General features: G+C 37.9%; 1 protein-coding gene across 1 annotated transcript in view; it reads right to left on the bottom strand.

Moving 5' to 3' along the window:
* Positions 1–17,807, bottom strand: part of nompB (intraflagellar transport protein 88-like protein nompB) — a 277,618-nt gene that overhangs the window by 254,029 nt on the left and 5,782 nt on the right. The gene's annotated exons all lie outside the window — the stretch shown is intronic.

The following is a 17,807-nucleotide window of genomic DNA, read 5'->3' as shown; positions in this document are numbered from 1 at the left end:
AGAGGAAATTTTTGAGAACAGATATGTGTAGGGCCTCCCTCAATGAGTCTAAGAACTCCTTGGAGTTAACGATGATAATAATAATAAAAGGTACTGGAGAGAGAGAGATTGGCAAGAAGTAGGATATAGAAATGGATTGATAACAGCAGTATTCTCTGTGGTTATCAGCATGGATTTGTTAAAGGAAGATCATAACTTGGTTGGTCAATTGGAAGGGGAACAATTGTTTGATGTTGGCACACTCTCCCTCGATGAGTCTTTGGACTCCCTGGAAGTGTCACATAATAATCATAACTTACTTATGTACTATAACAAGGTGACAAATACCTTGGACAAGGGAGATGCAGATACAGTGGAGTACTTGGATTTTGAATAAGCTTTTGATAGACTGCCACACAACGATCTGTTAAATAAATTGAAACAGATGGGAATAGATAACAGACTTCTGAGTTGGATCAGTGATTGACTGTCAGATAGGTATCAGAAAGTTCTATGTGGGAGGAGAGAATGCAGTACCCCAAAAGAGGAAGTCACTACTAGTGTACCGCAGGAGTCAGTTTTGGGACCACTGTTGTTCAATTTGGATGTTATCATACTGGGATGGGTTTAACTAGTGATATGCAGCTGTTTGCAGATGATGCAAAATTGGGGAAAGCAATGCAGAGTTAAGTGGATGTTAGGATCTGAATAGATTGCATGAATGGGCAGGTAAGTGGAACTGTCAAGTTCAATGTTGCAAAGTGTAAGGTTTTGAGATTTGGTAAGCAACTATAGGATGCAAAGTATACACTTGGTGGGGAAACTAAAGAAAGTGGAGAAGATGAGAGATGTAGGAGTGATGGTGGACAAGGACCTGAAATTCGTGGGCCACATTGCACAAGTTGTGAAGACGTCACACAGGATAATGGCAACGATGCAGAGGATCCTGACATGCAGAAATAGAGAAGTTATGATGCCATTGTATAAGGCTTTGATCAGATGACCTCATATGAATTATTGGGCACAGATTTGGTTGCTGGGTTTTCATAGTGACGAGGATATGTTGAAAAGGGTCCAGAGAAGATTCACAAAGGTGGTCAAAGGTCTTTGGAATGTGAAGTATGAGATCAGATTGAGAGAATGTAAGTTGCAAAGCCTCGTGAATAGGAGGAAGAAGGGAGGGGGGGGGGAGATATAACTGAGACATATAAGCTAGTCAGGAGTTATCAGGTTGACATGGAAGAAATTTTTCATAGAATGGGAGAGGATATTGCTGGAAATTGTATAAGGAGGGTTTGAGCAGAGAAGTGAGGAGCAGGTTCTTTGCATAGAGAGTGGTTGGTGAGTGGAATGCATGTTGTGAATGTAGACACATTAACATATTAACTGCTGCAATACTAATTTTTTTCCATCTTCACAGACCACTGGAAATAATAACAAGTTAACCTGTGAAACATATACATATCATATGGCTCTAGAAAAAAGTGTATGTGTGAGGCACACACTTGTTGTACACTGTAATGTAAGTTGCAAAGCCTCGTGAATAGGAGGAAGAAGGGGGGGGGGGGAGATATAACTGAGACATATAAGCTAGTCAGGAGTTATCAGGTTGACATGGAAGAAATTTTCATAGAATGGGAGAGGACATTGCTGGAAATTGTATAAGGAGGGTGTGAGCAGAGAAGTGAGGGGCAGGTTCTTTGCATAGAGAGTGGTTGGTGAGTGGAATGCATGTTGTGAATGTAGACACATTAACTGCTGCAACACTAATTTTTTTTCCATCTTCACAGGCCACTGGGAATAATAAGTTAATCTGTGAAACAGATACATATCACATGCTCTAGAAAAAAGTGTATGTGAGGCACACTTGTTGCACACTGCAGTCAAAGTGTTAAATCAGTTTAAAGCACGATTGGATGATCATTGTGTATAATAGTGTGTACCTCCCATAATGAGTCTCTGACTCCATGGGATTAGATGTTGATAATAATGATAATAATAATAAAAAACTAACTCTGCATATGAAACAATAGTAATATTTTTAACCTCAGTATCACAAATAATTTCCTCTTTCAACAAATAGACATAATCCTGTTAGAGAAAAATATCATTTAATAATATGTTTCTTCAATATTTTTAATAACTTAGGGAAATTAATACAACAGTGGCCTGAAAAACATATTCACTGACTCAGCAATGGAGTTGTCAATGGTGAAATAAAAGGTTAAGGTTATTTGCAATATTAGGAAAATAAGAACTTAATGTGGACAAAGTTAAAGAAGCAGCTCATGAAAAGAAAAAACGCATACAGGAATTCCTAGCTGGCAAATTCTTGCAATATTATATAAAAAAAATTTCAGAAAGCAAAAAGTAGTTAAACAGATGTTGGGGAAAGATTTTGGAAAAAATACTTGAGTGAGCTACATTGTAGTCATCCTTGCAGAATGAGAAAATTTCTGGAAAGAATACAGAAGACAAGGTGGGAAACTGTTTCGAGATGCCTAAAAGAAGTTTAGAAATAAAGACAAAAGGCTATGGAAGAAATCAAAGATAATAAAATGATAAACATGTATAAAAAATGAAAATAGGGATGAATATTCTAAATATCTTGGGATAATTATTCTTAAAAATTATAAATCAAGTGGCAATTTAAAAAAAATATTCAAGAGAAATGTAATTATGAGTATATTATTATTATTATTATTATTATTCAGGTCTCCATGGAGTCAAAAGACTCATAGCGGGAGGTCCTTCTTAAGAAACACAAAGTCTATCAAGACTCCTCGTGGGAGGTCCCTCCTAGGAAACACAAAGTCTATCATACCACTCCTTAAATTCACTGACCGTTCTCGCTCTCACCACTATCAGGCAATGTATTCCACGGTTCAACCACCCTCCATGCAAAGAAACCACTCCTCACCCTCTTGCTCACAGCTTCCTTTCCTGACTTCCAGGGATGGCCCCCTTGTCATCACTCCTTTTCGCTGTTGAATGAGTGAATTCCCCAGTGTTAATCTTGTAACCACCTCTCAATAGTTTAAAAGTCTCAATCATATCACCTCTCCTTCTATCTACCAAACTCTGCAGTCCACATTCCCTCAGCCGATCCTCATAACTAACATTGTACATCTTTGTTATCTGCCTCTGTACACTTTCCACAGTTAATTTATCCCCTTCAAATCCTGGGGACCAAATCTGAGAACAATAGTCTAAGTGTGGTCTGATCAGGGTCTTATACAATGGAATGATAACTCTTTTATCTCTGCAAGTCAGCATCCTTCTCAGTATTCCAGCAATCCTCTGGGTTACCTTCACCACCTTCGCAATATGTCCCCTGAATTTCAGGTTTCTATCAATCATCAACCCAGATCTCTTCTCTCCCCTACTTCCTCAAGTACAGCCCCCCTCCCCCAATAGAGTATGAAGTGTCCCAAACCTCAAGACCTTACATTTTGCTACATTAAACCGACACCTCCATTCATTTGTCCATTTGTCTAGCTTATTCAAATCCTCTTGCAGGGCTACCGCATCTGCATACTGAATATCTCCCTGTAATTCACTGACAATGTCATTGATATAAAGGTTAAACAATATAGGTCTCAGTACTGAGCCATGTGGGACACCACTTATAACCTTCTGCCTTCTTGAAACTGAATCACCATATACGACTCTCTGATACCTATCGGACAGCCAATCCCGAATCCAGTTGACCAACCCGACATCCAAACCCATGTGCTACGATGTAAATATCAGCTTATCATGTGGCACCCTGTCGAATGCCTTCACTGAATCCAAGAAAATGGCAGTATATGCCTTTCCCTCTTCTACTGCTCTTGTAACTTTATTATAAAAGGCTAGCATATTACTAAAACAAGAGCATCCCTTAACAAATCCATGTTGACTCTCACAGATAACATTACCCTCATCTGTCCAATGATTTATTCGGTCCCTCACTAATTTCTCCAAGATCTTAATGACTACTGATGACACACAAGCTGGCCTATATTAGACACTTCCAGTCTGCTACTGCCTTTATGCAATGGCACTATCTTATCTTCCGTCCATTCCCTGGGCACACCTTTCCAATAGCAAGACTTTCATTGAAAAGCCAGGTCAAAGGAGCTGCCAGTTCTTTAGCAGTAATATTTCAGTAATACTGTTACTGAAATATTACTGCTAGAAAAAGAAAGATGGAAAAGAAAAGAAAACCTGAATATGTAAGAAAAGTCTTATGGACTATATTATTGTTGATAGTGATATCATTGTGTTGGTTAAGGATACAAGGAATTTGAAAAGGAAAGGATTTATCATTTAGTTTTGAACAGGATAAAAATGAATATTATATTGAAAATAAAAATATATAAGAATGTTTTACAAAGAATCGAAGCTTAGGGCAGCATTTAGAGGTAAACAGTAGACTCAAATATAAAGATATTGGAAGAAAAAAGTTTGAAAACCTAAACCAAGAATTGGAGTCTCGGTGGTAAACTCTGAGAGAAAGAGAGGGAAAAAAAAATAGACTACTTCCACTAAGAGGACATGTGGTGAGATTGCTTGCAAGGAAAGAAAAATCCAAACTCCATGATAGACTCAAGAAATTAAAAAGGCAGTCCTGGAAAAGAGGAAGGCATGCCATAAATTTCTAACGAGAAAGTCAGCAGATACTCTAAGAGAATACAGAGAAAAAAGATAAAATTAATTTATTGAACTTGGTAATATTTTGTGGTTTTCTACCCAACATCTTCAGAGTAAAAAATTACAATTGTGACAAGCACACAACTTAATCATTCTAGAAACAACATAACTTGGCAACACTTTATTTTTAGCCAATGGATATAACTTATATAAAACAGATAAGATATTACATGTACCCACGATCACAGCCAAGCCAGTCCCATCTCTTATATTCAGAATACATCAGAAAAATTTCTAAAATTCTCTGTAAATATGATCTCCATGCCACTTTCAAATCACTCATTCAGCTAGTTTCTTTCATCTGTTCTCCTAAAGATCAATTTCATCCTCTTGCACACCCTGGAATGTATAAAGTTTCATGTGTCTGGAGTTTATCCTATTTCAGACAGACCAATAAATCAGTGAACATCAGCCTCGAAGAATACAAAAATTACATCCATGATCATCTATATAGCAAATCAGGACTGGCAGACCATGCTTCTGGATACTCCTTCACAGAGAATTAAATGAAGTCAACGGTATTATATAGAAATCACTATAGACCTGAGACTATTTTGAGAATAAGCATTGGCTACGAAGCACTCCTCCGACCTTAACAAGTACAGCTGCATTAATTTGCCAAAGATATGAGAAACAGTCTTCCTGAAACCAGATAGCCTGCCTTCTCCAAATTAACTTTATGGTCAACCAAACTGTCCTATAAACAAATTAACTATATGGTCAAAAACAAACTGTGGCCTATGGGCACAGTATATAATTTACATCTTCTACAAGATAATTACTTGAAACAGCACATAACTGAAGGGACACGTGGTGTGAGAGTGTTGGACCTGGTTATTGGTTCAGAGGTTATATGCATAAGTAAGGTGTCCTCGTTACCTCCAGTTGGTGAAAGCGATCATGTGGTATTGACTTGGGAGGTTGCAAAATCTGTGGATTTTTCTATTAAGAAGGGGTATATACGGAACTACAGGTTAGGCAATTATAACAAGCTTCGGAGTGAGCTTGCAGCCATCCCATGGCAGAACATATTGCAAGGGAAAGATGTTAGCAGTGCTTGGGATAAAATCAGCGGGTATCTGAGGGAAGCAATATCAGATTGTGTCCCCATGGTCAGGAGGTCAAACAAGGCAGGCATTAGATGGATGAGCAGTAGTATCAAGCTTGAACTGCAAAAAAAGAAAATGTTATGGAGAATTTACAAGGAGAAAGGCGATCAGGACACCCATGAGCAGTACAAGGCTCAAGCTAGGAAGGTTACCAGCATAGTAAGAAAAGCTAAATCAGATTATGAGAAGACCTTAGCCAAAGAGATCAAGGGTAATCCCAAAGAGTTCTTCCGCTATGTGGCAAGTAAGAGGAAGAATGACTTCAGAAGGATAACCTTAGTGGGTGCTGATGGTATTGAGGTGACAAAATCAGATGTAATAGTCGAGTTACTGAGTGATCACTTTTCAAAAGTCTATCACCCAAGTGAGGATATCTCTATACCTATAGCAATACCTAATGTGAGAATTGAAGCTAAAGAATCAGAGGTATTAAATATATTGCAAAACTTAAATGCAAACCCTGCGGTAGGCTTAGATGGAATATCAGCTCGGGTGTTGCGTGAATGTGCAAATGAATTGTCAACCCCTCTTACTTGGATATTTAATTTAAGTTTGAACTCTGGTATGGTCCCTAGGGAGTGGAAGTTAGGCAAAGTGGTTCCTTTGCATAAGGGTGGCTCTAAAACTGCGGTATTAAATTACAGACCAATCACCATCTCAGGAGTAGTGGTAAAAGTATTGGAAAAGTTGGTTAAAGACAAAATTCAAGAATGGGTGGATCAGGATATGATACTCTATAGAGGCCAACATGGTTTTGTTAAAGGTAGATCCTGCCTTAGCAATCTATTAACTATTCATAATAGAATAACATCTGAGTTGGACAAAGGAACTGGCTACACAGTGGTACTTCTGGATTTTGCTAAGGCTTTTGACAGGATACCCCATAGAACACTGTTACGCAAATTGGAGCAGATGGGAATGGATATTAAATTGGTGATATGGATAGGAGAATGGCTCAGAGAGAGATACCATAAGGTGGTGTATGGAGGAGCCGAGTCCAGAATGAGGCAGGTGACCAGTGGTGTGCCTCAGGGCTCTGTGCTTGGGCCAATGTTGTTTAATTTGTATATAAATGATATAGGAAACGGCTTAAAGGGAGATATTCAGTTGTTTGCTGATGATGCAAAGTTGTGTAGTGCAATAAAAAAATCAAGCTGATGTTGAAAGTTTGCAGGAGGATTTAAATAAGCTGGTAAAATGGGCAAAAGAAAATGGATGTCAGTTAAATGTGGAAAAGTGTAAAGTCATGCATTTTGGGATTAAAAGATTACCAGCTGTGTACTACATCGATGGAAAGGTACTCCAAGAGATTGATGAGGCTAGGGACTTAGGGGTATTGGTAGATAGGGAGATGAAGTTCAGAGGACACATTGCTAAGGTGTCCAAGATTGCACATAGGATTACTTGGTTGTTGAGGAACACACTGACATCCAGAGATAAAGAGGTTATTATTCCCCTTTATAAAGCATTGATACTTCCACATTTGGATTACTGTGCTCAGGTCTGGTCACCTGGATTCCTTGGAGATGAGGAGGCTGTGGAGAGGGTTCAGAGAAGAGTGACCAAGTTGGTGAGTGATAAAAAATGCTCCCTACGTTGATAGATTGAGAGCTTGTGGATTGCAGAGATTGGTTAATAGGCGAAGAAGAGGGGATATGATAGAAACATTCAAATTACTAAAAGGTTTTTATAGGATTGATGCAGGGGAAATGTTTCAGCTGTGTGATAGTGATGGAAGAACAAGAGGTCATCTCTGGAAATTAAAGAAGAGTGTGGTTAACAAAGGTGTCAGAACAAGTTTTTTTGCCTGGAGGGTGGTGAATGAGTGGAATTCATTGCCTGACTTAGTTGTGAGCTCTTCGTCTGTAAATGAATTCAAGAAGAGATATGACAGATATTGTTTTGCTAGTTTGGGTCTCCCACGATGAGTCTACTGACTCCATGGAGATACCCGTAATAATAATAATAATGATGCCGAGGCTTTGGATGGCTTACTAGCAAGCGGATTTTTGGAGAATAAGGTCCTGATGTTATACTTTTTAAGAACTTTAGCTAATTTTTTGGAAACTGAACTGATGTATGGGATGGAGATGTTACCCTTAAAGTTAGTTATTTCTTCAGTGCGGTGGCTAGGAGGATTTAGAAGAAATTTTTTAATGGTTTTATCAGAATATCCATTTTGTCTAAAGACATGAGAGAGGCAATTAATTTCTTTTTGAAGTTCATTGGGGTCATTCAGAAGAGAGCGTGCTCTATGTCCCAAGGTAGAAATAGTTACAAGTTTTTGTGGAGGAAAATGATGGGACTGATGAAGATATCTATTAGTTTGCATAGGTTTTCTATACATGGAGATTCTAAATTTTCGAGAGCAACGTGAAAGTTTTATATCCAGGAATGGTAGGGAATTGTCATATTCAAGTTCGACTGTGAATTTTATATTAGGATGCTGATTATTGAGATGATTAAGAAAATCCATGAGAGAGTTATGGCCGTGACTCCAAATAATAAAAATGTCATCTACATAGTGTTTCCAAAGTTTTGGTTTAAATGAGAAGGATGCTATAGCTTTAGTTTCAAAATCCTCCAAGTGTGAGAGTGTTGGAGTAGTGCTGAATAACAACAGGAAGAAGGACTGAAGACTGACAGTTCTAGAATGGGAAGTGTTTAAAATTTTAAGTATCCTATCCTTGACCATTGACTTGGATTCTTCCTTGTTAATAAATTTGTGAGATTGGATAAGATATCATCATCTATATTACGAGAATGTGCAAAAGAGCTGGCCTTTGATTTGGTCGTTCAACAAGTTTAGCAAGAGGAACAGTTTAAGAAAAATGGAAAGAAAGAAAAATAGTGCTAATTCACAAGGAAGAATCCAAGTCAATGGTGCCCAACTATAGGCCAGTGTATATATCAGGCGTAGTGGTAAAGATGTTAGAAAGACAGAATACAAACTTGGATTGATGAGAATGAAAATCTGGGAGAGCAGCATAGGTTTGTTAAGGGGATGTCTTGTTTCAACAACTTGGTTACATATGATAATAGGTGACTAGCATACTGGACAGAGGAGATGCTTATATAGTGATTTTTCTGGATTCTGTTAAAGCATTTGATAAAGTTTATCACATGATGATAAACCACTATTGAAATTGAGTAGGATGGGGATGAATAGTCAGTTAGTGACTTGGCAGGGATGGCTGAATGACAGGACCTAGCTAGTTGTGAATGGGGATACAGTGTCCTGAAAAAGGAAGGTGACAAGTGTTGCCACAGGGTTCTATTCTAGAATCACTGCCGTTTAATTTACATATCAATCATACAGCTCAAGTTTTGAGAGTAAATAGTTGAGTTGGATTAAGGAATCGTTTCTATGACACTGCTGGATTTTGCGAAGGAATTAAACAGGATACTACATGGAACTCAATTATGTAAACTGAAGAAAAATGAAGATAGATATGAAGTTGGAGACAATGGATTAAAAGGTAGATGAGTACCAGACATCAAGATTAGTATATAGCAGAGTAGAAATAAAGAGAAAGCAGGTAACTAGTAGTATGCCATAGGGCTTGTACTCAGACCATTGCATTCAATTTGTACATTCACGAACATAGGGAATGTTTAAAGGGGTGGGAGGTAATATCCAGTTGTTTGCTGAAGATGAAGAAATAGTTAATGAAGGTGATGTAGAGATCCTGAAGGATAATTTAAACAGACAGACATATGAGCAAAGAATAATATTTACAAGTTTAAAGTGTAAATTAATGAGAGGTTTGGGATGAAAAGACTACAAGCAGTGTATGACATTGATGGAACTGACAAGGCTTGGGATTTGTGGGTGACATTGGAACAGGGGATTGAAATTTAGAAAGCACATATATATAAAAAGTAGGCAAATGACTCAAAGAATCACCTGGAGATTGAAAACAAGCAAAGATGAGATATTTATCACCACACTAACAAGAGATAAGGAGGGAATTATATCCATTTATAAGTAAGATAATGGCAACATCTTTGCTACTGTGAAGAGATTTTATTTAACTGGGTGTCTTGGAGCTGTAGTAGTGTTGGGGAGGATCCAGAGACAGACAAAACAGGGTGAGTGATCTGTGAACTTCCCATGAGGATAGACTGAAAGTTTATAAGTTACAAAGTTTAGTTGAAAGGAGTAAAAGATGAGAATATAACAAAATATATGAATAGTTAAAGGGATTATAAAGACTGATGAAGTAAATAATGTATAGCAATGTGGTTATCAAGAGCATAAGTAGTTGATTTTTTGCTTGGAAAGTAGTTAGTGAGTGGAATGGGTTGCCAGAGTTGGTCACGAGTGCTCTGTTGCTGAATGAATTCAAGGAGAAGTGTGAATAATGGTTAGTGGGTCTCCCACAAAAAGCTTTAGGATTGCACAAAAATTTCCAGATAATAATATGGATCTGAGAGAGAGGGTAGTGGCTCCACAGACTGGAAATTGCAGATAACAAGTCATGAGGAAAATCAGAAGAGTGAACAGTTATAATAACTAATAATTAAGGAGTTGACAGCGTACACTAGAAATATAAATTAAATAAACTTTAATGAACAGTGAATATATAATTTCTTGGCATCTTTAATTTACAGACGCATCAACAGATAGCACCAGTAGTATAACCATATTAAAAATGAAATATCAAAAAAGAATATGATATTATTAATATTCAAAAATGTGTAACAAAAATAATCTAAGGTGCCATATAAACAGAATGGGAGATGCCAGATTGGGGGGGGGGGGGGGATCTGAAAAAAAAAATGACAGGAAAAGATTCTGATGTAGTTAGAAGATTGCAATCAGAAAAGAAAGGGCTGATCAAATAGAGATCTTTATCTAACAACTAGTAATGAAATACTGATTTGCCTTTGACTGTTTATAATATTTGTATACCACAATTTTTAATATATGGATATTAAATATTAAAAACTGTAATGGAAGAAGATTATACTAGAATTGGATTGAACCGCATAGTTTTGATTGTCTGGATGTGTTATTTTAAGTTGTAATGTGTTTTGAAGATCTTACAATTTTATATAAGCGCTCTTCCTCAAAAGATTCCAAGTTTTGCAGAAGTGTCGGCCAGGCTACAACTGCACGGTAAGTGTTTTTTTTTCCCCCTCAGTTTCATTTCACCTTGACAGATATGGAAAAGCAGCTGAATGAGAAGATATTTGAAGAAGTATATCGAGAATTCATTAGACCAGGCAAACTACTCAACAATAATTGGCTGGGAAAAGTGAAACTTTATGATACGTTTCCCCCTGCAAGTGTCCCAGACGCTGTCGCCGAGAAAATAGAAGATCAGTTAGAATCAGTGACTTCCACTCCTTCAGACTTTGTACAGGTGCACACACACACAAAAAGTGAAAAACAATAGAAGAACCACACAAAGACAATAAAATGGAACAAGATGGTCAAGGTTCAGAGGCCACTGTTTCTCCTAAAGAAAAGGTGCCTCCGATCATCCTAAGAGAAAAGCACAGATGGGCAGCTCTAAATCTACAATGTCCAATCTGCACATTGGCTTTATAAAGGCCAAAAACATGGATGAAGGCATAAAGATACAACCAACAACAGTGATAGACTATAGAAGGTTGTCTAAAGAAATGGATGACAGAGGTATCCAGTATCATACCTTCATGCTCAGCTCCGAAAAAAATTTAAAAGTAGTCCTCCGTGCGTCAGTGAAGACACTGACACAGAAGAAATAGCTGCTGATTTTAATTTACAGGATCTGCCACCAGTCAATGTCAGCAGAATATACAGATCCAACAAGACTCCCATGCCATTGGTCCTGGTAGAGATTCATAACATCTACAACTTAAAAACAGTCTGTGGGCTCATCGTCACACCAGAACCACTCCGGAAAAGGGCATCTTCTGGGCAATGCCACAGATGCCAAAAGTTTGGCCATGTTAGAAACTGTGTAGAGCTGAATTTAAATGTCTAAAATGCAGTGATAGCCACCCAACCAACATCTGCACAAAACCAAAAACCACCTCAGCCAAATGTGCCAACTGCAGTGGCCCTCATCCCGCAAACTACAAGGGATGCATTCAGCACCCAAAGAATAGACAGATGGACACAGATAAACAGCCCTCCTCCTACAGTACAAGAATGCCAGAGGCCAGTGCACCACAACCGGAGGCTCAGCGGCCACAATCAGAGACGTTCAAAGATAAAGGGAGCCAAAGGCAAACAAGAAGTTATGCCGATGCAGCCCATTCAAATAAATCAATACCAGAACAGAATCAGCCAATAGCACCTACAAACCTGACAACTGTTATTACAGCCTCTCTAGTGAACATGCTACAAGTTTTCAGCCTGTCAAACCCTTCAGCAACCTCCACTAAAAGATTTCTATGTGAAACCCAGGTCATCCTCACAGCACCTCATAAATGAATAGAAAGAAACTTATTCCAGCTTCATTTCAGATCGTTGCACGGAATGCAAATGGCCTCAAACACAAAATTCTGGGGCTCCAAGATTTCGCATACAGGTATCAACCAGATGTTATATTAATTAGTGAATCACACCTAAGACCTTCAGATAACCCTAAAATAAGAAGTTACTGCCTATACAGAAACAATAGATTGGTCTACAGAGGTGGCGGCGCTGCCATCTTTATTAAAAATTACATCAAGCACAATTCTGTGAACAACCCCCAAACAACTAATCTTGAGATCACAGGCGTGGAAGTATTCACCAGCTCAGCTGGCAGACTGAAAATCTACTATGCTTACAACCCACCCCTAAAATCTCTACTACGCTCTGACCTAAATGCCATCTTATGCGTCAGAGAACCCACCATTATAGCCGGAGATCTGAATTCCAAGCACCCTGCATGGAATTGCAGATCCACCAACCAGAACGGTTGCATCCTTTCCAACTACATAGGATCAAACAATGCTGTTGTGGCAGGCCCCACCAAACCAACTCATCTTAGTACGTTTGGCACTGCAGACATCCTGGATATAGCTATCCTGCAGGATATTAATCTGCAATACAGCCTAAAATCAATAAATGAGTTGTCATCTGATCACAACCCAATTCTACTACAGCTGGGAAAACAAGAATATCTGTCTCCTCCTTCTCATTCCTATATATAATGGTAAAGACTGTCAACAGCACTCAAAGATTATATTGGACCAGTTCCTCGCATATGTACAAAAGAAGAAATAGAATCTGCAGTTACAAACCTTACCCAACAAATTAATTCTGCTATATCGGTAGCCACCTTCTACAAATCTGCCTGCAAGCCAGGTTGTTTGCCCGAAGACATTATGAACTTGATCAGAGAAAAAAACAGAGCCAGAAAAAGATTTCATAACACTCGTGAACCACAAGACAAAACAGCTCTAAATAGACTAAATGGGGCAGTGAGAGATGCACTCAAAGCTCATAGAGACCATGTATGGGAAGACAAGTTAGCTTCGATTTCTCCTACTGATCACTCTATTGGGGACTACTGAGAAACATCAATAAAAAAGAATATTGAAGGAAGGGATCCTTCAATATTCTCTGACCAGGGCCTTTCTCACACAGATGTAGACAAGGCAGAAGTTATAGCAAACAATTTAGAAGAGCAATGCAAACCTTCATATGAAAACCTAGATTTTGATCACTTGTATAAAATTCACAGACAGGTCAGACACTCACTCAAACTTCCAGATATCAGTACTGACCATATTGCACCTACATGCTGAAATATATGAAATTATTAAAAAATCAAAGAATAAAAAAGCTCCCGGACCAGCATTACAAATAGGGTGATCAAACTACTTCCCCGAAAAGCTGTAGGGCACCTAACCATAATAATAAATGCAATCTTAAGACCATTATTTTCCTTCCACCTGGATACTGGCTGATGTAATTCCTATACACAAGCCAGGCAAGGACCCACACCTACCTCAAAGTTATTGTCCAATCAGTCTCATCTCCAACCTGGGTAAGGTTGCGGAGAAGGTCATCCCTTCATGACTTCAAGCCTCAGTAAATGAACTAGATATCCTTCCTAAAGAACAGTTCAGTTTTCGACAACAACATAGTACTACCCAGCAGATGCACAGAATTGTGGAATACATTACCACCATCTACAACTGATGCCAATACACGGGAGCTGTTTTTCTTGATCTATCCAAAGCATTTGACAAAATATGGCACTTCGGTTTGCTACATAAACTCATCACAGCTGGCATCTCAATGAAAATGGTATACCTAGTCAGATCATAGAGAACAGAACCATGCAAGTAAAAAATCAATGGCACCACCTCATCTCGAAGCCACATCTTGGCCAGAGTACTGCAGGGATCCCTACTGGCTCCATTGCTGTTCTCTGTATACATGTCAGATATCCCACACAACCCAATGTCATCCATCATGGCCCTGTATGCGGATGACACAGCATTGTTAGCCAGATCTCTCTGACCACACTTTGTTACCAGAAAGCTTCAAGAAAACCTTCTGAAGTTAGAAAGATGGTTCTCCAAATGGAGACTGCAAGTAAATCCCCAAAAAAGCACAGCCATTCTCTTCACGAAAAGATCAATATCTCCTGCAGGAGATGTCTTACTATTCAATACCAAAATTCCCTGGCAGACAAAAACAAAATACCTTGGTGTCATCCTCGATAAAAAAATTAACCTTTAACCAACACATCAAGGCAACATGTGCAAAGGCATCTAAAGCCATCGCTCGGATCTATCCCCTAATTAACAGAAACAGCAAGCTAAACATCAGAATCAAATTGCTTTTATACCAGCTGATGATTCGTCCTATAGTCACTTATGCTTCTCCAGCCTGGAGCAACACCTCCACTACAAATATTATCAAACTTCAATGTGTATGTACAAAACAACTGCTTGCGAATGATACTGAACACTCCATGGTTCGTCAGAAATAATCAACTCCATCAAGACACAAATATTCCTTATATCTTCTCTTTCCTACAATCTTTAGCAACAAAATTCTTTCCAAAGACGTCCACACATCCCAGTAATCTAGTTCAGCAAGCTGTAGCGTACGATGCAACGGATATATTCAAACATAGAAGACCAAAAGCTATTTTAACCTCCTATAGCAAGGCATAATCTCCATGCCCATTCAGGGCGAGCAAACTGCTCATAAAATTCTACCCTCACTGTAGCCGTAACAGATAGCAGGGAATATGAAAAGCTTTTCGCTTCACCCCTAAAGACATTAATGTCAATTGTCAAGATTATACTACTCAAATGACATCAGTGTCTAGTCAGCAGAGATAATACTTTTATAACCTCTCTTATTGATTCTAAATATGCACAAACATTATCAGACAGTGGATTTCACTCCCTAATTTAAAAACCAATCTAAATCAGGGACAGAGATATGATTATCTCCAAAGACTGGTAAAAGTTCCCCCCCCCCTGGAAAGTAGGGGAGCCAAGGACAATATCTCTGTATAATAAGATTTTTAGTGCAAGGTTAAAGTTTGTAATTATTATTATTATTACTAAGAATTCCAGGGAGTCAAGGACTCATCAAAGAAGGCTATACATCACCCAAACCAGCTGTCATACCTTCTCTCAAACTCATTCACACTAGATGCATTCGCTACCTCAAAAGGCCAACTATTCTACTCACTCATTGCTCTGAGAGAGAAATATAGCTCTTACCACTTTCTTAACCACAAACAAACTATATAACAAAAAATTTCATCCTATAACACTCATGCAGAAGTCTGTAAACCTCTATCATATCACCACTCTTTCTCCTGTTAATCAGAGTCTGTAGTTCACATACTTGCAATCTGTCTTCATAACCTAAATTCCATAATACAGATATAATCTTTCTAACTCTTCTTTGCACCCTTTCCACAGCTTCCTTATACCCTTGGAACCCAGGAGATCAAATCTGAAGGTAGTAGTCCAGATGTGGTCTTGTAAAGAAGCAAAACGACTTCCCTATCTTTACATGTCAAGGTTTGCTTTAACATCGCAATTATCCTCTGAGTTGTATTTGCAATTTTTGCTATGTGACCTTTGAACTTCAAATTCCTATCCATCGTTATGCCAAGATCCTTAGCCTCATCAATTCCTTCTAGCATAACCCTGCTATAATATGCAGCTGGAAATCTCATTCCACCAAAGTGGGTAACTTTACACTTACTAATATTAAACTGACAGCCATTTTCATTTGCCCAAATTTCCAGCCTATTCAAATCATTTTGCAAGTGTTGAATATCAGTAGCATCCCTGATTGCCCTGCCTGTCTTCACATCATTGGTAAACAACTGCACATTTGATGTTAGACCCTGCCTGATGTCATTAATGTACAGATTGAACAATAATGGCCAAGGACTGAACCCTGAGGAACAGACAACTTAGCAAAGTTGTCTGTTTATGATAATAAACAGACAACTTTCTCTCTTATGGAATGAGAGAGAAATTAGTCAAAATAGTAAGTAGCTGCATACAAGACAGTTTTCAAACCAATTTTAAATTATGAATCCGAAAACTGTGTTAAAAATAAAGTAATGAGAAAAATTAGGGGAGAATCTTTCTGTAGCTGTTGCTTTTATTCATGTCAAAGTTTCCGGGACAGAAAACTATGTAGCCACTGAAATGTAAAGAAATAATTTACAGCTGATATGTCACTAGTTTAAGCTAGCATTATCAAAGACAATTTAATACTACACACTCAGTGAAGACAAACGTCAGTGGCCTGGATAACAAGGACAGTCATGTGCGAGGATGGTGACAGTGGCTCTCTTTGTAGTGATTTCTGTTTTGGCCAGCAAGAAAAATCATCAGCAAGGTAGTGGGAATAGATGAAATTTTGCAACATGTTTTACAGGAGTATGCTAAGGAAATTCACTATTTTTTTTGTAATAAGACCTACTGTCACTTTCCTTCATTGTAATCAATACAAATGCTGAATCATAGTAGAGTTAATGTGCACCCTTGTCTTATACCTGATTTTGAATCAGACAATCTTCTTGAACTACCTTCAATTCTAATAGCTATTCTACAACTCAAATATAAGATCATGTACAACTCAATATAATGTTCCAATTAGTTAATGTGCACCCTTGTCTTATACCTGATTTTGAATCAGACCATCTTCTTGAACTACCTTCAATTCTAACTACTATTCTACAACTGAAATATAAGAGCATGTGCAACTCAATATAATGTTCCAATTATAAAATGTCATTTTAACACTTGAACAGCTTTTCACTTGGCACCTTGTCATGTGACTTTTGCAGATGTACAAAACTTAAATACATATTCTCGTTATATTCATATTCAGGATCAGATTTTCATCTGATCCTGACAACCTCTATTTAGCCTGAACCTAGCTTGTTCTTCTTAGCCTCTCCAAGTATTGCTTGCATAAACTTACCTGGAACACTCAGTAGGGAAATTCTTCTGTAATTCTCACATTCAGATTTATTTCCCTTTCAGAGATGGCTACCATGAGAGCTCTACTCTAATCACTGAGAATTCAAATAGAGAGAACTGGTTGTTAAAAAAATTATTGTTGTTCATTTTATTTCTTGTCATTCTGATATTATTTTATGTAAAATGTATATTTTTAAATATGCGACAAATTGGTAATATTGCATCCACTGATGACAAAATCTCAGAAGAAGAAAAATACAATGGTAAAAAGTTAATTCCATGACTGGATAACATCTCTCCTCTCCAAACTACAGGCCATGGCTTTGAATCCCAAAGGGAAGTATGAGAAGCTCTTTAGGAAACAGATGATATTTCTTGTTCACTGCAAGAATCATCATGCTAAATGAAGGCCTGTAATAGCTTGAAAAATTTCCGTTTTAGGTCTCTAAAGTAGGGATTTCAATTACTTAATTTCTGGTATACTCATGGCACCACTAGATGCACTACAGGTTTACCATATTTCCTGATGACATAATTTTTTTTTAATAAAAAAAAACTGCTATAAAAAGTATTCAGAAATTTATATAAAAATAAATAATTGATTTTTCAAGATTTTTTTAA

This window comes from Typopeltis vanoorti, chromosome 22, assembly GCF_054136105.1.
Source record: "Typopeltis vanoorti isolate ZY-2024b chromosome 22, IOZ_Tvanoo_1.0, whole genome shotgun sequence".
Lineage (NCBI taxonomy): Eukaryota > Metazoa > Arthropoda > Arachnida > Uropygi > Thelyphonidae > Typopeltis > Typopeltis vanoorti.
This window is presented reverse-complemented; position numbering and strand designations above follow the sequence as displayed.